We start from the raw sequence: 25,734 nt of genomic DNA, 5'->3' as shown, positions 1-25,734 counted from the left end.
GAGAGGAGAGGAGAGGAGAGGAGAGGAGAGGAGAGGAAAAAAAAAGAGAAAAAAGGGGGGAAAAAAGGAAAAGAGGTAATTTCACCAGTTGATGTAGATAAAAATGAAACAAACTCAGCATCACTTAAATGCCACTGGCTTTATATAGTTCTCATTTGTTCTCACCTTCATCTGAACCAGTCACCTGAATTCTCAGCCATGCACAAAGACCTCGAAGCCCTCGGGAACATTATCAGTGCAGCTTGTAGTCAGCAAGCTTCCTCCTTTACAGAAAAGCATCTGTGATCACTGGAGTTAAAACATACAAAGCATGCTCACTGAGTAGCACGCATTGGCACAAGACCTGTCATTTTTGCCTGAGAGCACTGTATATGCCTGAAGTGCTGTGAGATGGAGCAGGAATCACTGCACTCACAGGAAAAATACTGAGACTGTTATTGCCCCCACTGTATCAACTAACAGGATTTACAAAAATCTATCATCTAAAAGCACAACTTGTTTAGTAAATCTTGATGATAGTACATGAACAATACTAAGGAGTGTGGAATTACTTGTACTACAAATATAATTTAAATGAAAAGAATAGACTAAAAAACGAGTGGATTTCAAAATGCAGACTCTGCCTACAAACCTTTATTCTGGAGAAGAAAGCTTGCTGAAAAAGGGTGTCATCTTTGCTTTCATATTCTTTTATCCAATGTCAGAAAAGCAGAAGTTTTAAAGCAATGCAGTAATGAGAAAGAAACTGATAGACAGTGCTGTCCTTCAACTCTGATTCAACACTAGCCCTGACTGTGCCCACTTCCAGTACATGCCAACATGCCAGCACAAGAGGAATGGAAATCTTCTGTTCCTTTTACATCTTTTATAGTATTGACTCAGATCCTTGGCAAAAGAAACACAAACAGTAAGAGCAGATATATTCACCAAGAGCATCTGAAAAGTAAATTTCAAAAAGCCTTGTGGTTTAAAAAAAATGTATTATGATGGCATCTGGTATGGATCAGCTGGTTGAATTGCTTTGATTACTCATCTACAGCCAAGTTTTCTTTTATTTATTCATTTACTCGTTTATTTCATGGTTATAAAAATGTGTTTCATAATAAATATGGAGAGTGACAACACAATGCTGATTAACAAATATTATGTTCTCAATTTTTTTTTTTTTAACAGATTTCAGTTTTCAAAAGGAATTGTGTGTCTGCAAAAACGTCAGTCCTAAATTTTACCCATGCCTTCACTGTCACAACTTGTTTTTGCCTTTCCTTAAATATGCTAAATTTATAGGTGTTGACAAGGTACTAAGAACAACAAGAAAAAAATCAGCATAGAGCACTCCAGCGAAACTGTATTATGTAGGCTCATTCTCCTCTAGAAACAAACCACAGAAGGGTAAGAGGCTGACCTGAAGAAACAGAAATACAGGGCATGCATATAGTCACTTTGCTTCAAACACCTACAATAGGACACTCATGGTTACAGTACCAAACCTTCAAATCTCATTTGACTTGATGCTGCCTATCTACATGAACCGATCTCCCAAAAGAAGCAAAGAGGAACAAAACAAACAGCCCCAAGGCAAAGCTTCAAACAATTAGTTCTTAGAAAAGACTTAATAGATGAATGGAAAATTACTAGAATCATACAATATTTTGGGTTGAAAAGGACTTCAGAAATTTACAACTCCTCTTTCAAAACAGGACCAATTATGATGCTAGTTCAACAAGGCTGAGAGCCCTGTTAATTTTTTAGCATCTTCAGAGTGGAGGAACCCTAACCTAACAGTTTCTTCCAGGGTTGATCACCATATTTTTTTCCTTTTTTTTCCTCTCCATCAGAATACCCTTAGTATTCTTCTTACAATTGAGAATTCAAACCTGGACACCCTACTCCAGACATGGTTTAAAGTGTCAATAAGAAAGTAATAATGACTTTCCTCAAACTGCTGAGGGAATGTCCTTGTTAATTCAATCCTGTATACAGTTAGCTTTCATTGCAGAAGAGTACACTGCCTGCTGTATTCAACTTTCTACTTCCCATGCACTGTTTCTGTACAGGCACTCGAGATAGGCCAGCAGGGAGAATGAAAGTGTCACTTACAATGCTGTCCTTCAAGTATTACTACTCCGTCACTGGTTCCTCTGCACTTTGAGCTTCATTCTCCATTTCCTGGTGAACTGAGGGGAAAGCCCTTCTCCCTCTTTTATGGAAAAGGGAAGCGCCAGCTAGAGAGCAACAGCCCACAACATAGGCCACTCACTGCCCCTCACTCTTAGAGTCATAAAGGGTACCATGAAAAACATGAATCTGCATTTCAACTAATGACCTGAAAGGACAGTTTTGAATGACACTGGCAGCCATGCAGTTTAATCAAAGCTTTCCCAACAACTGTTCACACTTTAGATTATATGTAAAAATTCTTCCCTGAGGATGATGCACACATTAGGAGGAGATTAATTTATATTCATGTTGTTGAAGATCAACAAAAAAAAACCCACACATCTAAAAAGTGTACAAAATTCATGGCTGTTTTTAAGATGAATTATTGAAAACACAGTAAAACAACAACTATAGGCATTTTAACTACAAAATGAGATAAGGATGCACATCAACCTTTCTTCATATGTTTCAGAAATGCTTTTTTGCCTCATTGTATTCAAATGAAGCAGAATTTTCAAAAAAGAACTGTCATTAAAAGCAAGTACAGTAACCTGCTGAGTCTTGAGAACGAGCTACTTTTATGTCTGAAACTTCCTACTGCTACTAAACAGATTTGTGACTCCAAGCAGACTCATCTATCTCATTAACAAGAAGCACTATTAGAAAAAAGACAGAAATCTTTGAAATCTAATTAAAATTTAAGTTCATTTTGTTTGATTATACATTTTGTATATGCTCTTACATACAACATGAATATTACTACCAACTTTATCAATTTTTTTGCAGAGTGAAAATAATCATTGACTAATAAACATTTTGAAAGAGTGTCACAAAAACATTTAAACTGGGAGAAGAAATAGAGTACCATCTCCAAAAAAAATTGGAAACTCCAGTTCATAGCTTATCTCTGTGTTACAACCTAATCCAAGGTGAGGGGTGTTCATGAAGTGTTAGGGATAGATGAGGGAGGGGAAGCTTGTAGGTTTATTTTGCCACAGAATACAAAGCAGAAAAAAAATCTAGAAGAAATAGGCAAAGATTTAAACCAGAAAGAGTTTCAATTGCTCTTAATCTGGATCCTGAATTATTTCTACTGACATCACTGAAAACTCACTTATTTTTCTTCCTCACAAAGTCAGGAAGGAGAGAAATTATCTAGGGAGGTCCAATGGATGGTTAATGAAAAAGTCCACCCTAATACCTATACCTTACATTCAGTTATTTTGCACAATAACTGACAAGCACAACAAGATTCACAAGTAAATAACCACTTAGTTATAGATTCCCTACTTTCTGCTTGTTCTATCCCTATGAAAGTCAAGCTGAGAACTAACATAAAGCAAATACAAGTTGGGAAAAAAAAAATGCAATCAAATCTAATCCAGAAAGAGCTTGATGTAGTAAGAGACTCCTTACCTCAGAAGAGATTTCTGTCTAGAACTCAAGCTGTCAAGCCAAGCAGATGGTGGGTGTCTCCTAGAGTTTTTAGGAGATTTTAGGTAGGAATTTGGAACCGGGTGAAGTCCCCCTGATTTTGACTAAACCTGAACCTTATTTGAGACAGCATTAAAGAAGACATGCTTGCCTTTCTCAAATTTGGAATTCAGTTTATTCAAATACTCCCTGCACCCTCCAGTTTCCAATGTGAGAAGCTACTGAGGAGGCCCCCTGATTACTCGTGAACAGGTGATCTAGAGTGGGTGTGAATTTCAAGAGGCACAGCTACCAGGTGTGCCCCTACATTGCTCCTGCAAGCACAGTTTCTGCAGCCCAAGTACAACCAGCAGTTTGCATGCAAATGCAACTCTACTTGAGCTTGAGAGAGCGCCTCTGACTCACAGCTTCACCCTTAGTAAATGGATTGATAACACTAGTTTCATTTGACAACATTTGAGCAGGCTGTGGCTGTCGCAGAACAGGTAAGACAGAATGCTATGACCCATCCAGGTAATTAGCAACAGTGTTGCTGGACTGAACAAGGAGGCACATGGACCTGAAGCCACACTGACCTGGTCTAATCCTGGAAGTGTGCAGCGCTCTGACCAAAGCATTCCATCAGCCACCTACACACAAGAGCAAACTCAAACACTGACTAGCTCCAGAACAAATGTCACACTGTACTACTTAAGTAGTGATGCCTAGAAGTCAAGCTGACATTGTCCCAACAGTGGTACAGGCCTGAGTGCTACAGAGTTCTGCATCCAGCTTAGAGACTTTGCTCCCAGAGACCAAGATAAGAAGGTCCAGAGGCTCGACCTCATAATAAGTTACAGTCTGGCCAATACGAGCTGCAGCAACCATATTCCTCTGATCTATCAGAGTTCTACTCAAGACACAGCACTCAGATCAAGACAACAGGCCTAACACAGGCAATGGGTCTCCCAAAAGCCATTCAGGAAATGTTCTGCGGTAGGTCAGAGCAAGAGGCCTCCTATACCAGTAAATCAATAGAAAACAGCTGATGCTCAGAGAAAGACTGTAAGAAATAGGGCAAGTGTGAAATGCCCCTTCTTAACTTTTGTCTTCTGGCTTCCAGCAAAGACCACCATTATCCTTTCACTGTAGTAACACTTCCTACACAATGCTGCCCCACTGGAATACATTCAGAATTTGTAAATGCTAAATCAAACCCACAATCTTCTCTTACCAGTTCACAAACTTATTTCTAGAAGTGACAATCCTGAGATTCTGTACTGAGTCTCCCTTGTGTTGACAGCACCTGTGCAGTACTTCAGTTGCATGAGTACTGATTTGATAACTTGGTGGCATTCACAGACAGGACAGAGGCTGACATTAAACTGTGGTACCTATTATTCCAGACAGGAAATCTTGTTTTGTTAACTTAGACTTTTTTTGAAGGTGACAATTGGGCAAATATATGAAAGTTTCCTGACAAAAGCAAGAGTTACATGCCAAGGAAAATGCTATCTATTTTAATAAGAGGCAGCACTCCTAAAAAAAAAAAAAAAAAAAAAAAAAAAGGGAAACCAAGGAAAAAAGTTTCAAAAGGACCAAAGCTCATGGAGATTTATCTCTCAAGTCAGTCTCCCTATAAATTGCTTGACATTTGCTTGCAAAATTCAGATGCTTTGGAATTTTTTCACTGCATTAAAAGGTGGAGTGTTTGAAAAATTGTAATACATTAATTGGACTTTAAGTAAGATATTTTCCTAGGTCCATCTCCTAGCATATATTGAAAGGGACTTGCTTTTCACATACTGAAAGCATGAACTATTTTCAGCACTTGTAAACAGCAGTCTGGAGAAAGAAGGCAAAAGAGCATTAACTTTCAAGACTTTGCTTCTGCAGTCTAGCATAATCTGACAAGCTGGAGAATGCAATCAACATATTTTTAAAACATACCACAACATTTCAATTTTAAAAGTTTAGTGTTTTTATCTGTGACCTGGGGTCAAAATGGTCACGCCATATAAAGCTGAATCAAGTATTCCTATGCTGAATTACAGATCAACTGAAGCTTAAAGGTCAGGCCAATATTCTGAAATGTAGTAGAATGAGTCAATGCTGAAGAGTACTTAATTTTTTCACAAAATTCAGATAGCCTTTAGGCTTGCTATAATTTCAATCAAAGTGAGACATCACGGTCCATTCAAGTTACAATCCTGGCTGGATGCCTACAGACAGGAGTTTGTTCATGGCTCTAGTATCAATTTGTCACATGTTCTATTCTGTCAGATTTGCCTATATTTCCCTACTGACAGGACTGATCTATTCTGTAATATGTTATCCAGTTTTACATGACTATCCTAAGTCCAGTTCTCTCTAAGATGTGTGTTATTATTTTTCTTTGCACTTCTTATAATCTATCCAAAATGCTTTTGCCTGCTAGTTTTGCATACAACTGGAAATGCAGCTGAAGTCTCCTTAACAACCATGGTTCCTCAGGGACTATATATGAAATTGTTATTGCTCACATAATATATTCCAAGTGCAGTGTATTGATGACGCCAAGAATACTCTTTTAAATGATTTATTTAGTTGTTGACTTTAAGTTCCCTTTCCATCTAAGGGCTTTCTGTTTATTTTTAAATCAGACAGAAGCAAGTCTCTGATAAGTTTTTCTAGTTTAACATTTGATATCGACTAATCAAATAGTTCATTAAGTTTCACTCCTGGTCTTAAATACAAGGTTCTGATTGAAATTGCAACCACCACCACAGCAGCTGTCACAGATCTGTTGAAAGAACTAAACATGAACAGTAACTTCGCCAAAGTCTCGTGAAACTGTCTTCTACCAAAGCTTTTTGCATTACCTGTTGCCTGCAATTTGCATTAACTATCAGTCAGCTACATGTGATCACATTATTTCTCGATGTGGTATCACAGGAAATAATTATCGTTTCTATTCCTTACATCAAGCTGATACTATAATACTTCAAAATCTGAGACTACTAATGACAATCACAAAAAAAAAAAACAACAAAAACAAAACAATCTTAAGATGCAGCTGAGCTACAGAGCATGTAATAAGCCATAATCATGGCTATAGCAGCTAATGTCTCCATATCTGCTGCTCCATCTGGTAAACAGGCAGAACTATGCTGACGTAGGAGAAAAGTGAAGTTCTGTGAAGTTATGATGAAGTTCTGTTAAGTTATATATGAAATGACATTTAAACACTTCATATACTGATTATAAACTATCTCAGGTGCTCTTTCAGATGTGGAATACTTTTTATAGGATATCTCAGTTGATATTTAAGACATATCTTAGATCTCTTCTTTAACCCAAGATCTCTTCACTCCTCCAAGTAATTTTTGTAAGACTAGTTATCTTCACCTAGAATAGGAATATAAATTCCTATAATAAAAAGTGTTGCTAGCCAGTGAGATCAGATGTGCAATCTGCCTAATGCCACGTGCTAGATGCAGATAATGATGTGCTGTGTCTTATCTCCAACCTTATTGTTTTCTGTGGGTTTGTAAGAACAGACAATACTCTAAGTGATGTGAATGCAAATACATGCCTTAATATTATTTATTTTCCCATGCGTTCTTCAGTACTTGCTATGGAAGAGTGACTGGGTGATTATTAACATTTCTAAAAGGGAGGATTAAAAGAGATAAGAGCTGCAACCGCAGAAGTGCCATAGCATCCTATTAAAATTTCAGAAGTGAACTGGAATGCAGTGCACAAAGTTTTCTGTACTTTCATAAGATAATCTGTTTAATACAACCAAAACATATTGAGAGGCTCATAATCATGACTTCAAGCTTTTTTGGATTAATGTCCAGTTGATGTCTGATCATCTGTGACTGAATTTCAGCCAACATAAGAAACAAATTCAAAGAAAGAAAAGAACAAGTAAAAGTTCTTAAACCCAGTTCTTTTAGCAGCTGAATGATTAGTTGGACAGATGATCTTAGTGATCTTATCTATCCTTAATGATTCTCGTGATTCTATAAGCCTGGTGTTCCACATCCCTTGCAATCTTCAGTTTCTCTTCATATTCCTGACAGTTGCCTGTATCATCACAGCATCCCTAGAGCCATTCAACTATATATCATAGTACTCTTATGTCATTCTTTTTTTCTCTCCAGTGATACATTTGACTCCTTCTAACAATACATTCTGAAAATGAAGGTGATACAAGATGAACTCTCTCTTCCCTCTTTACACATGGATCTCTACTCGATGCCACCAGTTTTCACACAGCATGTAAGATCTCAATAACTTGAAAATCTTGCTTGGAATTAGGCAACAGATCCACAGCTATTAGAGCTCAGATAGAGATGAGGTAATTGCTTATGCCTCATTTCCTTAAGCAGGCAGGCAAAAAATTAGATAAAAGAATGCATTTCACAGAAAAATGTTCAAGTCACTGCTGCTTGCCACAATGTAAAATTTACAACCTTCTTCCCCTAATGCACAGCCTTTTGCAAAAAAGACAAAGGAAGACAGAAATACCCCAAATTTTTATGTTTTTTTGTGTTTTTTTTTTTTTTTTTAGGCATATTGATATACATCCCAACAGTTTGAAACTAGTAATAAAATCAGTAATATTTCAACAGATAGCAGAAAAAGAAACCAGTGAGATGTTTTGCTGCCCTGACAGTAAATCAACATAAAATACTAAAAACAAGAAAAATCCCTATCATGTATGGGATAAAACACTGCTTCCTAAAAAAAAAAAAAACTAACACCTAAACACTTTGTCGTTTTATACCTTTTTCTGGAAGACTAGACTACAATGCTCTATGAGATACTGCAGGGAAAGATGAAATAAATGGCTCAGCAATTACATCTTTCAGATGAATGACATTTTTGACATTTACTTTCTGTTAAGAAATCTTCATGATTTAGGGTGTTTTTCTGTTCTGGAAAGAAGAAAATAATCAAGATATTAACAGTAGAGTGAGAAATCCCAACAGCAATCCCTTATTAAAAGGGAACGCTGGATATTCCTGAGGAATATAGCTCTATATTTGGTGACTTATTTTTGCCTATTTTGCTCCTCCCTGTCCCCCCATTTTAAGCACATTAAGGTGCTCTCAAAAGATCCTTTATTCCACCCCTGTCCGCAGTTAGGAGCAATCTCTCCTGCCACACACATCTGCATAACTTCTGCTACTTCCTGCAGCAACAATCCCACAGACTTACCAGGCTTCAGGTGATGTTACTTTGCTCTCTTGCCATCACAAAAGTCCTTTCCTAACCTGTGGCACCAATCTCTCTCACTACACTTTAACACACCACTTCCCCCAGTCTCCTACTTGGAATTGGCCTTTCAATCATTCCTTCTCCCCTCTGCAACACCTTATTACAAATTTAACTGGTTCTCTGTCACTTCCCCTTTCATCTGGCTAAAATACACAAAACAAAGCCAAGAGATAGATAAATCACTTATCTGAATCTCTTACACTATGTAATTATTTTTTTTTAGTACTAATATCCTTATTTCCTGATTCTGCTGTTTATCTCACCTTTCTGGGATTCCAGTGCCCCAGGCTTCATACAGCAGTTCAGTCAAAAGTCTTTACACATAATGTAATGTTGTTGATACTTTTTCTTTTTAAAACCACAGAACAGTATTTGTTTACATTTAATGTGTCATCCAGTACAGCTGTCACAAACTTGTTTTCAGTTCTAAGCAGGTTTTCCTCCATCTTGTGTTTGTGCAGTTAATTATTCCAAAGTGCAGTGCATGCAATAGTCACTTTCATCAAACTTTTTACAGACCATTTCGCTGATGTATTCATTCTAATCTTGTCCTCCAAAGTTACTTTTGCTGCTTACTTCTTGTTGCCACCTGCAAACAAGCATTCTGAGCAGACTCAAGCTAAACCCTCCAGAAACATTCAGTTTCCTATTCAACAGCAGACACTTCACAAAATTTCTCCACAAAGTTTCATAACTACTAGTTGATTCAGCTTGTGGCTGTTTCATCTACCACACATTTCTTTTGCTCACTGATCAGTGCAACATGCAAAACAATGGCCAAGTGTTCTTTTTTTCATCTTTGTGAATATCTACCCTCCCTCAATGTTTTCTTGAACATGACTGTTTCACCCATTTCTCTAAATTCTTAAGGTTGATGTTTATCAGGATGAACCAGTACAATAATATAATATTTTCATTTTTCTACGACACATTTCTACAGCTCTGTTATTGATAGTAATTGTGCTTTTAAAGTAAAGCACACAATTGGAAGGAGGATCACCATTAAACCATCTTTTTCATCCTTTTAATAATTACTCATAGACTTCCATACTTGTCTTCTACTGCAGTCTAGACCTCAGAGCAAGCTTGTACTAGAGCTCTATAAACCCATGTCATTCCTATTAATAAAAGCAATAAAATATTTAAGACTCTGGATCACCTCACTAAATTTGTTATGCCCTATAACTTTGGCTATTAAGGATTTCAGTTCTTCCTCTTTATTTCTTTTATGTCTTGTACAGTATTTAGAAATGTAAGATGGGCTGCAGACTGCTGCTTTTTCCTCTCCTCTCTCCCAGGAGCCTATCAATCACGAACTACATCTTCTCAACAATATCCTGAGGTTACCCATGATATATACTTCTCTAACATCATTATGCCATTTTTACAACACTTCATTGCCTCTCAGATCAAGTCTCCTAGAAGAGATAAAAGATACATTTACAACATAACCACCACTAACTCAAAGTAATCTATAATCAGTGTCATTCTTGCTCTCCTATCAGACTAGATTTTAAGGACAGCTACTCCAAAAACAAAAGGTAGCTTGGCAATGCAAGCGCGAATTTAGCTATTAAAAGCAGCTCCCTCACAGCACAACCTGGTTCTGGTCAACTAAGGGCGATTATCATCTCCAAGAAAGGACACAGGCACCACATACCTAGTGATGATTTCACCCCAACTTACCTGCCCCACATACAAGAACACCTCTTTTCCTTTAAGGCACCCAGACAAGCAAAGTACCTTGGTGCCTTTCAAACATTAATGGACAGAAATATCATTCACTGAAAGTACACACCACCAATGGTAGTATTTTGCAAAATACACTGCAATCCCCTAAGTTTCAAACAAAATTCTAAAGTAAATCTCTCTAAAACAAGAATATAATCAACACTATTATGATTTTAAATCCCATGATGTTACATAAATTATTCTGGAAAAACCAAACCATCTGTCTTCCACTCTTGCTGTTAAAGATGGAAGAATGCTTTGGGTTTTTAACATTGATATTTCTATGCGGCTAGATTCCAAAGAGCCTTGCTCAAATTACTTTAAATCTGCTAGGGAAAAAAAAAGAAAAACTACAGTTGACTTTTAGAAACTTGTAGAGCATATTATAGCTGTAGTTAATTTTGACTTTGCAGAATAAAAATATAGTAGCAGCCAACTCTTCTAAGATCTAAACCCATTGTATATTCAGTGACAAAAGTTACTTCTAATAGGAAAAAAATATACAAATGCTAGAAGTATCCACAAAAACTACACTGACTACAGACACTGAGAGTATGCATATGCACAAGTACATGCAGATTCCCATCTCATGTTGTTAGTATATGAATGAAATTTCTAAGAATGATATCAATAACCATCGTTCTGATGTATACGCTGCTGTGTACATTTAGTACATGTTCAAGTTCACTTTTATAAACTTGTTCCATTGGTAGAGATGATAGTCCTTGAAGAAAGCATGCAAAAAATCCAGCCTGGTGAGTAAGGAAGAAGCTTCTGCAATTCCTGCAGTCTCTGACATCATAGTGTTGGATTCTATGGTGTCACTAGTCCAGAACTCTGCTCATGATGTAAGTTTAGGTGTTCTCTTCAGCTCTATTTCCAGAGGTGCTGTGACTCACAAAAACCACTGGCTTCACTAGGATTTAGGGCCATCAGATTAACAGGCATTCTAAAAATATAGATCTTTAGGAGCAACATTTGCTTTGAGCATCCACTAGTGGCAGAGTTTAAAAGGTTTGTTAAATGACGCGCAGTTGCACAGGAAATTCAACTGAAAACAAAATTCCATCTCGTGTTCCCCTTCCTTCATCTCCTTCTCCAACAGCAGATGCTAAATTAAGTTCGCACGTGAAGATACTGACTTAACAATTCTTTGGGAACGGTAGGAGAGTTCCCCTCATATGTATTAGAGGTATAATATCTTAATTCAGAAAAAGGCATGTCTACTTACATGATGGATGCCACACAAAGCAACAGCAATAACTTTTGGTAATTACTAACAGCCAGATTCTCTCTGGCAAAAGCAGAGCATGTGTGAAATGGCTGTTTGATTAAAGTAGTACCATCTCAGCCACGTTTGTTCTAAAGATTACCTCTCACCCACCAAAAATGTGCATGTTATTTTAATCATGAAACAATCAGAAATTTGCCACCATTGATTAGAAGACATGAAATTGCCTCTGGCCCATGGGACACAGAATGGAGCTCCATGCCCTTAGTAGTAATTAATTATACAAGCACGCCTCTCATAAACATTCCAGGCAAACTCTGAAAACACCCAAATCCACTGCTAATTCTAATTATTCTAAATACACAAAACGCCACCACAACTCATAATGAAAAATGAGGTGCTATTCACAGTAAGAAATGTAACTTCATTGCTGATACTCTCCTCCATACCCTGAAGAGCAAGGGGAAGGGTGACATGGTTCTAGACTTATTTCCTTTCTTTTTTTCTTTTTTTTTTTACTGTACTGGGGGTGATGTCATTTTTTTTTTTTTTTTTTAATAAAAAATGTTTTGCAAAGTTCTATATGCCAAAATACCTTAACATTAGAAATTAGAAAGTAAATTCTACATAACATTTCCTACTATCAATAAGCCTCTTTCTTCACGCCATGTAGACTTTTATTAAAATCTAATAGTAAAACTGGGTTAATGTGACAGCCAGAAGTATACAAACCAAGTTATAAAGGGAATAATCTTTTATTACTTTTCCAAAGATACAGCTAGCTTAAAAGTAAAAGAGGGATGATGAAAATTGCAAGGAGAGGGGAAAAAAATGAGTACTTCCAGAAAAAATATTCAAATTGTTAACAGTTAATTGTATTGTCGGGCTTACAGTTAATAAAAAAATCCTCTCGTACAGAAAGTTTTTATGCCAGCTGTGTATTTCCCCCTATTTAAACCAAGCACAAGAGAATTTAAATAACACTTTTATTTAGCATTTGAGATGTTTCAGTTCGCACACAGGGGGTATGCGTTAGCACACAGTACTAACACAGGCACACATCGCTAATAGGAAATAGAACTGGGGTAGTCAGAAGCCAAGAATATGCATAACTAACTGCCCTCAAAATAGGTTTTGTCCTGCTGGAATCTTCCAGAAGTCTCCCGACTTCAAATGCAACAGTTGCAGAGCTCCAGCTGGAGCATAACTTTTTAAAAAGTCAATAGACATCAGAGAGTGAGTCATTCTTTAGCGAACACTAATGATAAAATTTTCAGTGCCATTAGCGAAGTCAAACTTTAAACTTCTTCTAAACCATTAAACAGATGTTCCAGCCTTTACATTAGCATGACTTTTTCCCTAATTGCCTCAATTATGTCCCACCAGGAGTCTGTTGTTCAGCAGCTCTGCAAAGGACTCAACCTTTAGCCAAACTTTCCACATCTCCTTCCACCTCTGTGGTTCCTTTTGCCACATCCCTACCTCCATGCCATGCTGCTAATGAAGGCACATCACTACAGGCTGTGGGATCTCATGAAGAAATAGGGAGACAAGTTAAAAAGGTCACAGCCATAGGTGTAGGAGGAACATGTTCCACAGCAGGGTCTGAGCTCCAGAACACAAAGTGTTGGTGTTGGGATTTGAGGAAACTCATTATAGAAGGGGCCATGTACAGCTCTTCCTACCGCTCTGGGAAGGAGCTACACAACAGCATAGTCACAGAACAAGTCTTAGGAGTGAACTGTAATTAAGCCTTTTCTCCCCTTTACCCTTAAAGCTCATCTGCAGAGCACCTTCCTGCCCCTTAAGAGGCCCACAAGGCTGTTGGTGAAACCAGCAGAGCTCTTTATTTTTAGCAGACATGACTGCAAATGGCTTCCAGCTGAAATGTTAGAAATGTTTCCAAGGAAAGTGAGTTGATATGACTCATTTGCTAATGTCATAAGCCTGTGGCACAAAACATTTTAAAAAGATACTCTTCTCTAACTGCTTATTAAATAGAGTGAATTTTTATATTACAATGTTATTGTTTTCCTTCTATGTCTCAAATTATCTAATTTCTCAACAATTAAACTGTTTGTTTTAATATACTCCTGCTGATTTAAACAGGAAACAGTACAAGTAAAAGGGTATAATCTTTATTAGGTCAATGATAGTTTCAGTAGGTTGCAGTAAATTAAAAATTTCATTATACACAATTAGGAAACTTCATTAATATAATTGCAATTTTCCCTCACTCTTTTGGCTTAGCATATTTAGCATATGCAAATCACTACACTGATAGGTACAAGTGTGCATGCACATACATGTAAACTTTTCACTTACTAACCCTACATTTCTAGTACATAGAAGTCATTAAATGGCTTATGAAAGCCAGCTAAGAAACTAAACAGAAAAAAAACAGCTTCTCACCAATAAAAAAAACAAGCTGCCCATCATGCCCCTTACATCTGGGTAAGAAAAATATAGGTGTGCATGTGTGTGCCATAGTGGTGCATTATCTGTAAACTCCCTTAAGGCAGAGGAAATTTGTTTTCTAGTTACTGATCCTGAGCAATGGTCATAACCTGCATGGAAAGCTGAACTTCACCAGAGTACAGTGCTACTCAAGTAGCTGATAGAACATCTCTTCCTTGAGCCATGAAGTTTTATTTTGCAAAAGAAGGAACTATGTTACGAAACTAGTATTTAGAAAAAAAAAAGTCCAAAAATGTTATGATTGTCTATCTTGCAGAGGAGAAGCAATTTTCAGCCAAGTAATTGGTACATTGTCTTAGTGCATTATGTTTCCCAAAACATGTTACTGTAGGTGGGGATTAGCATCCCTTTTCTTCAAGAGGAAAATTACTTGTCTTCTATAGTGACTGGAGCTGTCATTCCAAGAACTGACAAATGTTAACAATCTCTGGAGATGTTCTTTACAAACATCTCAAAAATAAATAATATATTCAGATCAAGGATTCAGTGACCAAAGAAAGGTTATAAATAGAAGGAAAATACCACAGTTTGAATATTAATGTGCATCATAGAGCTATCCATTTCAATATACTAAAAACTGTAATTACATTAGCAAAAGGATGTAAAAATACTCCTTACCAACAAAAGTTTGCAGTCCCTTCCATTTTGCAGAAGACATCAAAATAGCAATGAAACTAGATAATTCCTCTCCAGACATTCAGTCTATTAGCCAGATTAACAAAACACTTAAATCTACATAAAGAAAATTGTATAGATCTTTTTCTGCACATTATATTTTTGTTAATCCTTATCACGTACTCACAGTTTCTTGCAAGTGTTTCCAAAACTCACAGCAACAAAACATCGAACTGAACTACATTATCCCACAAATTCAAAGCAGGGCCACAAAGGCCAGAAACACGTTAGTACAAATTAATTTCTTAAACCACTTTGATGTTTGAACTACGATGCCAAAAAACATAGCACATACATGTAATACAGAATTGGAATTATAAATAAGGATAACTTTTTAAATATTTATTTTATTTCAATCACAACGCAAAGTGCTTTGCTGAGATTTTGAATGAGAAACAGTTTATCCTATCCTTTCCATAATATTTCAGGATAGTTGCTATTAAAATTTCAGAAAACACAAGTAAGAAATGCCCTCTCAAGTTGCGGTTTTTGATAGGATCCATCTACCAGCATATCAAAAACCTCAGTTAAAATTACAGCTATGCATTATGCAGGGCCACCTTCCCAAAACTATAATCTGCCAGTAACATCAAAATAATGTTTAAAAAAAAAAAAAAAAAAGTAAAAAAAAAAACAATTCAGTCACTACACCTGATTAACATAAAACCCAAGAAAAGTAGGAAAGCAGGAACAGACTTAGAGATTCTGACTATTAGCTGCCTATTAGACAACTGGCAGAAACATAAAAACATCAGCCTTCAACCAATTTAGCCTGTTTATAATCAGCTCTTTCAAATGAACTGAGAAGAGCAACACAGGTTTCTCAATGCATTTAAAGAATCTCTTTTAGGAAGAGATGGACCATAGTTCAAACTCTAAGCAGAACAAAGTGCACTGTCTTTGAGCAAACGATCACTGTGTGATGAGCTCTGTCCAATCCACAATTCAAAGTAACTCTATAAACTCTAAACAGTGGGTTTTAAAATCATAGAATGGTCTGGGTTGAAAAGGACCTCAAAGATCACCCAGTTTCAACCCTCTGCTCTGTGCAGGGTCGCCAACCAGCAGACCAGGCTGCCCAGAGCCACATCCAGCCTGGCCTTGAATGCCTCCAGGGATGAGGCATCCACAGCCTCCTTGGGCAACCTGTTCCAGTGTGTCACCACCCTCTGTGTGAAAAACTTCCTCCTAATATCTAACCTAAATCTTCCCTGTCTCAGTTTAAAAACGTTCCCCTTTGTCCTATACGCTCTCATAAACAGCCGTTCCCCCTCCTGTTTATATCTTCCTTCAAGTATTGGAAGGAACAATTAACAGAGAAGTGGACTATGGGAAAGAGGGGTTGGAGAACTTATACAATGATACTAGTCTTGTTAACAATGTAATATCTTAACGATAAAGCAAGAAGTGTTGACAGCGCACGTGCAGGTATGTTTTCCAGAGTCAGAGCACCACTCTCCTGTGTAGTTAAAGGATTACAGCTTCAAATCAGGAGCAGCTAAATATACCCATTGAAAATTCGTTTTGCCTCATCTTCTCCATCAGGAGTTTCCCTCACCACAGCCAGTACCCAATTTCAGCATTTTCTCTCAGTTACTGTGGAAACAGATACAGATCAGAGTCCCTCATTCCCCAGGCAAAATGAACTTAAGGCAGCTCACTATGAATGAGTTGCACCTGCAACATGTCAAAAGCACATCTCCTAAATTACTTAGTCATCAATTTATTCAACAGGATCAGACTTAGAAAAGTAAAGACATCAAAATGTTCTTCAGCTGCTTGTCTGAAACTACGAGAATAATCTAGACCGTTTAAAACTCTGAAAGGCTTAAATTAAATACTGATTATCATTTTCTTCAGCTCATTACATAAAAATTCATAGAATGGAGAAAGGATGGAAACATAGATAACCTATCAATCAATGGAAGGTCATTATTTTCAGAGGAAAAGTAATTAACAAAAAAATTAATGCATAATATAAAAATAATTACTTAATATACTATTCAATATCATATAGAGAATACACTCTGGTGCTATGAACCCAAGAAATATTCGGACTAATTTTCTTAAAGGCCTACATACTGTCAAAAATATTCAATAAATTTTATATACGTCCTCAACCAGGACAGGAATGATTCATTGTCTGAGTAAAGCCTGCACTATCACACACACTGACTTGGTACAACGCTTGTTATCGGTGACTTTTTGAGCATAGAGCTTCCTTGTTTGCAAATTGGAACAGATTTTTGCCATTACTGATGGTGAGGTGCCAGTTTAATTTATACTGGGACAAGGAAGATGTGGGAGTAAGCCAAAGTTAAAACTTCCTGATACTAAACAGCAGGTTGCCTGATGCCTTCAGCATTAGCATTTAAGTTCACTGCAACTTAACTCATTTTGTATCAGCAGAGATTTATGTCAAGCAGTGAGAAGGCAGGTCATCTTGTGGTTCTGTCTTACAGAATTACCACCAGGAACACTGAGTATTATAGGAAAAAGATAAAAGCAAGTTAGAGGAGTATTTCAGGTCTCATCAAAACCTGTAATGGTGACTCTGGTGCTAGGAATATTATCTAAGCATTTGAGCCATTGAGGTACATGTTCGTGAAATATTTTCACTTCTCTTTTCTAATTAAAGTGCATAATGCAGCAGAACTTTATGTATATGCATCAGTATGAAGCCACACAATTAGCTTTCTGCCAATAGCATTCTGATGAAAATTTTACTGTCCACCTGTCTTTCTGTTCCTCTTGAGACTGAGATCCCAAGAGGTATAAGAGAGTTTCAGCTGAAAGCATTCACAGAGCCATTTTGTCAATTTAAGCTGAAGCTGGGTACTTACCATGTTCTCATGTGATGATATTATGAAGGTGACACCATTTCTTCTTAACAACTCACCTCCCTCAAAACAGACACTTCTGTTTTACAATAATTGTAATTTGTATTTGAAAGACTAAGCTTGCTTCTTTCTTTGGTTTTATAAGCAACACAAATCACTATCTAACAACAAACTTCCACTACTCTTTGACCTACGTGAGTAGTTCCTAGGATTTCATGACAGATCTCCTCTTCCATTTCATCTTCATTTCAGGTAGGATGGGAAGTCTATTAAATGTAAATACAGGCAATCAGTTCAGGCTCATTTTCAAAATAACCAGCGTATGCCTTTGTCCAAGGAGCCTACACCTCCCTTCTGATAATGTTTCTACCTCACACACAGTCCTACAAACTATTACTGCATTTCTACATCCTATCATTGAACACAGGTTAGAATGAAGGTGGCAGAAACACAAGGCCATCTCCTTGGTAAACACCTAAGGTCTGGCTTTGTATGTGAGACAATCTGTGAACAAAGCTTGCTGCCATTTTAAACCAATCTTACTTTCTGACCACACATTACAAATAAACCTTTGTGCTAATATATATACATATATATATAATTTTTTTTAAAGTGCTTAAATGACAGAAGCGTGAGATTAAAGATGATAACTCCCCTAACAGCAATAACAAAATAATTTTTATTTTTAGCAGAGCCAGGTTAAAAAATGCCTGTCTCATCAACATGACAGAAACAAGGATTTCATCTTTACAAAATGGCAAAATTCTATATGGAATCTTAATGTGTATAAATCAGTGTGTCAACAGTGCCCTAACAACTGAAATTACTTCAGCAACTTAGAAAATAATTAAAGTTCCTTCACTTAGCCAACAAAGAATGGTGCGGGATCTGAAAGACTAGATACCAACTCAGAAGATCAAGGCTGGAAACAACTTGTTTGTTGCATGTCAGACCTGTATAAGCTTTCCTTAGAAACTACTATAGGCCTTAGTCTTGCTTAGCAGTTTTTATATTGTACTGTGGTATTTACATCCCCCTTTTTTAATATATATTATTTTTGTTATGACCATTTTCTGGTTTTGAAAATAATAGGATTGTAGTACTCCATCCTAAGAGTGAAATCCGTGTAACTTAAACCCTGAAAAAGAAAATGACATTATCTAACTGGAGAACAACAGCAAGAAGAAAACATAAAGCTATTTCCTTTCAGAATATATACTTGATTAATAGCAACTCTTCTGAAACATTAGTTCATATGGAAAAAGTCAACATCATTGAAATAATTAATTACATGTTACGAAAACATAAAGATGACATCTCTAAATTTACTTTCTGTTCTAACATACAGCAGTGAGTACCCTTTGTAAAAGTATGCAAAGCAAAATTAATTATATGCAAAGAAATTTCACTATGTCTAGAGAGAACTTCTTTATTGGTAAATGTTTAACATCAAGTCAAAAAAGCCCACATCCAAAAAATCCCTTCCTATTGTTCTTCTGCATTCCATTCCTTTTACATCAGCCTAATATTTGTGACAAATTAACTCTGCCCTGCAGGCCAGTGAATTTCTATTAACAACTTCTTTTAGAAGAAAGAAAAACCAGCACAGTCAAGAACTCTACCCATCAGACAAAACAAGCTGTCATTCTGCTTAACTTCTACAACAAATGTCCTTAAACCCACATGAGAGAAAAGAAACACCATTTGGCATTTAAACTTTAGGTGCCAGTATGCATTAAAGCAGAGAACAAGCCTGGATTGATTACTCTGATTTTAAAAGGTCAAGAATTGCTAAGGTTTTTTGTTTGTTCTAATGCATATTTAGTTGATTTACAAGGCAATTGTTTTAAATTGTAAATTATAACCCTGTATAATGGGTACTGCCTTAATTAGATTTTAACTACATGCTAATCTAAAAGTAGGTTATTTTATTTCATGCTTTCTCAAGGTCTGCTAATAAAGTCTGCATATCCTATAAAATACTAAATTAGATCAATATAACTAACATTTATAATTGAGTATATCCTTGTACCATTAAATGCAGGGGTTTGACAAACTATGAACATTTTGAAACACTGAAATTTAACTTGAAAATGCCATTCCTGGTTTCATCATGTGGCCTTATACCAATGGTTTTCCAAATGGACATAGAGAAGGGAGAAGCACAGAGAAAAAAAGCAACTACAGTAAAATAAGTAGATCAACCCAGAAAGCCTTTATCTGTGCTCTCTGCTCTCAAGATGTACGACCAAAATTGAAGCCTAATTTGGTCTTAAAATCAACTCAGAGGTCTTTTAGAATCATAGAATTATTAAGGTTGGAAAAAATCACTAAGATAATCTAGTCCAACTATCAATTAACAGCAATATGACTGATTCACCTTCAACAATTCACTCATATTTTGCTCATAGCTTCACACCAACCTATCATCTTTCTTCTTTTAACAGCATATTTCATTTTTAATCCTAACAAATTTAACACAGTGATGAACAAAGAACAGATAGAAAGCTGATCAGTATAATTACTGGAAAAATAACTGCATTATTTTTTTTTCCATCCATCATGATCTCATCTTGGAAAACAAAACAATTTGTTCCAAGGCACTTCTCCTCAAAGAGAATAAACATTCTTCAGGCAGTAACATCAAATTTAAGTCACTAGCCAGATGTGAATACGTTGAAATATTTTGGTTAAGACGTCACTAACATCGCCAGCAGGTCAAGAGGGACAATTCTTCCCTTCTGCTCAGTGTTTGTGAGGATGCACCTGGAATACTAGGTCCAGTTCTGCACTCCACATACAAAAGAAACATGGATATACTGGAAAGAGTCCAGTGGAGGACAACCAAGATGATTACCGAGGCACCTCTAATGTGAGGAGAGACTGAGAGAGCTTGGACTTTTCAGCCTGGAGAACAGGAGGCTCAGGGGAAATTTTATCAGTCATACAATTACCAAGGTTGGAAGCGACCTCTAAGATGATCGAGTCCAACCATCCACCTAGCAATATTTCCCACTGAACCTTGTCCCTCAGTACAACATCTAAATGTTTCTTGAACACCTCCAGGGATGGCAACTCCACCACCTCCCCTGGGCCGCCCATTCCAGAGCCTGACCACTTCTCAGAGAAGTATTTCCTAACATCTAACCTGAATTCTCCCCATCAAAACTTGAGGCCATAATCAATGTCAATTAATACCTCAGAGGAGGGTGCAGAGACAGAGCCAGTGGTGCTCAGTGGTGCTCAGTGACAGAGAGGCAATGAGTGCAAACTCAAACACAGGAGATTCCTACTGAACATAAAGAAGAACTTCCTTGCTGAGCAGGTGATTGAGAAGTGGCACAGGTTCTCCAGAGAAACTGTGGAGTCTCCACCATGGAGGTCTTCAAAAGCGACCTGGACATGGACCTAGGCAGCCTGCTCTGGGTGTTCCTGCTTTAGCAGGGGTTGGACCCAGTGGTGTCTGCCAACCTGTGTTGTCCCCATTCTGTGATTCTGTGATCTGAACCAGCTTCACCCTCTCTTATGTGGATCTAGGGGTGGAAGGTCTCAAAACCAGAAAAGCATTCGGTCAGAACGGAGAGGCTATGGCTACACACCTAGGAAATATGTTTCAGCATACAGACCCAATGCAGGAATCTATTGATATGCAGCCACCACTGCAAAGCTGGTTTGATTTAGTTACAACCAATCTCTGCAATATTTTGGTAACGGAAAGAAAACTAAATATGTGATTAAATATATTGCTGTCAGCATTTGCTATGCTTGAATTTGTCCAGTGTAAAAAAGGTGTGAAGGTAGCTCAGATGAATCTGACCTTTTCAATTGCATAGTTGTCTGCAAAGGCTGACCAAAATTATTGTATACAGATTGTTCCTCCTCTTCCTGCATCGCAGTTTTCCATGCACAGCCATCAAATTTCATCTTTAGACTTTTGATTAATATAAATATTATTACACGTAATAAACAAACATAAGGGCACAAGTTTAGCCTTACTTAAATCCTTCAGGAACATGTTTAAAAATTTCTTTACAGACTTCTGTTATAACTTGGGTTTTGTTGTTGATTTTTTGTTTCTCTTTGTTTTATTTAAATGTGAAGGCTCTTTATTCTATTGTACCATCAGCAAATTACTCATTTTCATACTGTAAGGTCAATAACAGTCCTGTGTAATAAAATGGTACTAACAATTCACAGTGAGATTTCCTGGTTGTGCCCAGAATCACATCTGCAAGAAAGGGTTTACTCAGAACTAGGCTTGCACATGAAAATAATAATGCTAATATCCCTTCTCCCTCACAGGTGCTGCTGATTACAGGCTTGAGATAAAATTTCTACACCGAGTCTGCTTCTGAAAATACAGCTCTTAAAAACTTCACTTTATTCTTCTTTATCTTTTGATCTGACTCTTGGCATCTGTCATTTATAATTGGTGAACATTTTTACAAGCTTTGAATTAAAGATATGGGCAAAAAGAAAAAAAGAAAATAGTCTCAAAAAAGCTCCTCAGACCTCCCATTCTTGAGCTGGCTGGCTGGCTGGCTGTGAAACCGTGCCAAGCCCTGCCTCCCTACATCATCCATCAGGCAGGCAGAGTGCTCATGTAAGACACTTTATAATGTTTTCTAATTACGACAACCAGAATTTTCCAAGTCTGAGAGAGTTAGAAACAAACCTGTTCCCAAAGTAACCACATGCCACACCACTGGGCTTTTTGTGTACCATGGATGTGCATGTAAGGAATTCATTTCAGCACAAGAATTTGTTTCCAAGGCTATTACCTAATCCCTTCCCAGGACTCACTCCTATATGTCTAAATCTCCGTTGCACTGGAGAGTTTCAGCACTCCACCTGCGCCTTACTAGAGCTGAGCAGAGGACAGGACCCATGTCCCTTGCCCCATTGACCGTGCACTGCCTCCTACAGCCCAGCCCAGTAGGCTGTCAGCCTTTTTCAGAAGGCACACTGCCAGCTCATGTTCACCTTGTCCATGGGGACCCAGGTTCATCATCAACAGAGCTGCCTCCAGCCTCCTCTGGTGCCCGGGCTGGCTCTGTGCTGCACTGCTTGAGCTCCTGTCACCTGCAGCCCACTCCCACCTGCCCAGGTCCCCAGGTGGCAGTGCCCCACCTGGTTTACCAACCAATCCTCCCATTTTGTACTTTAAGCAATCCAAAATAAATCTTCTAATTTTAGACTCTATGGCTTTAATCATCCTAAAATCATAAGAAACAGAATTAAATTTGCCAAGATTCATAGATATTTTATTGAGCATTTGACATGCTTACTCCGTTATTTCAGCATCCCCAACCAAATAAGGGACGTAAGATGACAGAGCAGAATGAGTAATATACATGTAATATTTGGTTCATTGTTGAACTTTACTTTCCCACATGGCTGAGCTAGTATAATTAGTCTAACAGCAAGGGCAATACATTCTCATACTTCTGAACACTAGGGTTTGAAATTACACTTTAAAATATTGTTATCTTAAGTTCATATTCCTATAAAAGCAAAGAAAAAACTCTTCAATCTGATTGTCCTGAGCATCTTTGTGCTTGTTACCACAAAACCCATAAAGCACAACACAATCAAAACTCTCCATTCAACTGTCCAAACCTAGCAAGGTAGCAGCAAAAGCAGCATATACAAAAGCAGCACATACATATAGCATATAGCAAGGACATTTCTACAGTATAAGAAAATTAAGAGAATGGAAAAAAAAAAAGTTTATATAAACATTTATGAGCTGCAGCCTTCAGAACAGCCAATACAATAACATTAGATTCACCCTTAAAGACTTGTATTAATAGCTAGTCTTTGAGATGTGAAATCTACAGGACTCAGCTTTCTTTATGTATGTAAGTTATTCATACACCCTCACAAAATCTCTGCAAAAGCTCATCTTACATCACATACTTTGTAAAAACTTCTGAACAAGCACAGGAGTAAAGAAAAACTCTGAATCTCTTTTTTTGGTGATTCATTTACACAAGACATATGGCAAAAACGATAGGATCTGTACATTAGTGCAATTGAACTTTTTCATCTGCATAAGCAGTAGTATCTAGCGTGCTGTCAAGACTACTGAAAAATGAACAGAAACAATAGTACTAAAAACAGCTTTAAATGCAAGATGCTTAAATATTTAGAAAATAAATATCCTGCCTTTTTTGGAAACTGAATTCCAGATTTCAGATCACATGGTTCAACATTTTGTATCAGAAGTTTATGCAAGACCCTGCATTACAAAATCAAATGATATAAACAGCATTCTTAAGCCACTTGCACCTTAACATACATACAGACTCGATTTGCCTTAAAAAACAAAACAAAACAAAATTAAAAAAAAAAAAAGGTTTTCTAAAGCCATATAATTTTCCATTTCATAATGACGAAGATTTTAGAACAAAACTGAAAGAATAAAGGGCATGAGCACATCCTATTTTTGGCCCACGAGGAGAGATTATAAATTGATGCATCCCATGCATCAAAATCTTTTGCAGGCTTCCTCTATAGCTCCAGAACTGTGTATATGACCCTATACATTGATGTCTACAGCGTCCCTGAGTTAGGGAATGTTGGAATATCAGGCACTACCACAGCCAGAAGTGGTATGTAATCTAAGTAAGCATCCTCACAAACTTCAAGTAGTTGCCTTTTTTCAGCACTTTAATGACATTTACTTCATGTACGTACATATGTATCTGCATACACTTGACAACAAATGTTAATGGCCACAGCGGGCAGTACGGGCAGACTCACTCTACTTGTGCACTAGGAAAACGTTTCTTAGAAGGCTATGCTCAGTGTGCTGACAGCATCATTCGTACCACAGTCCCACAGGTCCTCTGGCTTACTTTTGGCTGTTGTGCACCAGGTGCTTCCATGCTGAAAAAAAAGTTGAAGTAGCTATTCTCAACTGTTCAGGGATTCTGTTTGCTTTCTTCCTTTCTTTAGATTTTTCTAGATCTATTTATCATAGAATCATACAATAGCTTCAGTTGGAAGAGACCTCAAGGATTATACGATATGCTGCTTCATCAAAAATCATGTTTTTCTAGCAGTTATTCATAAAGTTGAAGATTAAAGAACAAAAGCCCATGTAAGACTTTATGCTTTCTTTACCACCTCATGGGATTCAGGTGAGCCTAACATTTACACCAGGATAAATTATTTCAAATTAAGTTAAAGATCTGTCAGTGAAGTTCAGTCAGAGCAGAAGACATTTTCTAGACCAGACTTCCCAGGATTTTTCCTTTCACCAAGAGCCCTGGTACTCCAATTTCTGGTTCTCAGGTCAGTACCATTATGGAACTGACCTTCAGTATAGTTCAGTAACAAAACAGAACCTCTCTGAAAACGGACAAATTCCACAAGAGTTATTAATTGCTCCAAAACATTCACTCAATGGGCTGTCACTGGCATACTACTACTTTATGGGCTGTCACTACACTTCTAGTTTAATACACTCACTGCCAACATTCTTCCCTTGTGTTATGGGATCTTCACACGGGAATTTCAATTTGACTTCTTCCTGCTTTGCAGAAAGATGTATCACGAATGATGTCAAATCTCTTTTTGTTCAAATATAAAACTTGCTGCTAGAGACTAAATACTAAAGTTAGAAGGCACCGCCTTATTAAATATTAATATCATGCTAGATTTTTATATTCCATTTCAATATATTTGTGGCCAATAACCATCTATTTTCTCTCACTTGCAGAAGCTGAGCAGGTGTGCAGGTAACTGGTTACCAAGACAACATGCTGGCAAGGGATTAGAGCAGACACTTGTATGTGTATAACTCTGAATAATGCAAACACTGGTAAGTGATACATTTTTCATTATCCGAACATCACATGATGTTTTATGCCATTTAATTTTTTTTTTGCCTGTTGAACATGCTTCTGTTAAGAACCCAATTCAAACCTCACA

The sequence above is a fragment of the Lagopus leucura genome, unplaced genomic scaffold, assembly GCF_019238085.1.
Source record: "Lagopus leucura isolate 7727_CA_CO unplaced genomic scaffold, USGS_WTPT01 Super-Scaffold_100159, whole genome shotgun sequence".
NCBI lineage: Eukaryota > Metazoa > Chordata > Aves > Galliformes > Phasianidae > Lagopus > Lagopus leucura.
Note: the sequence above shows the minus strand (reverse complement) of the source record.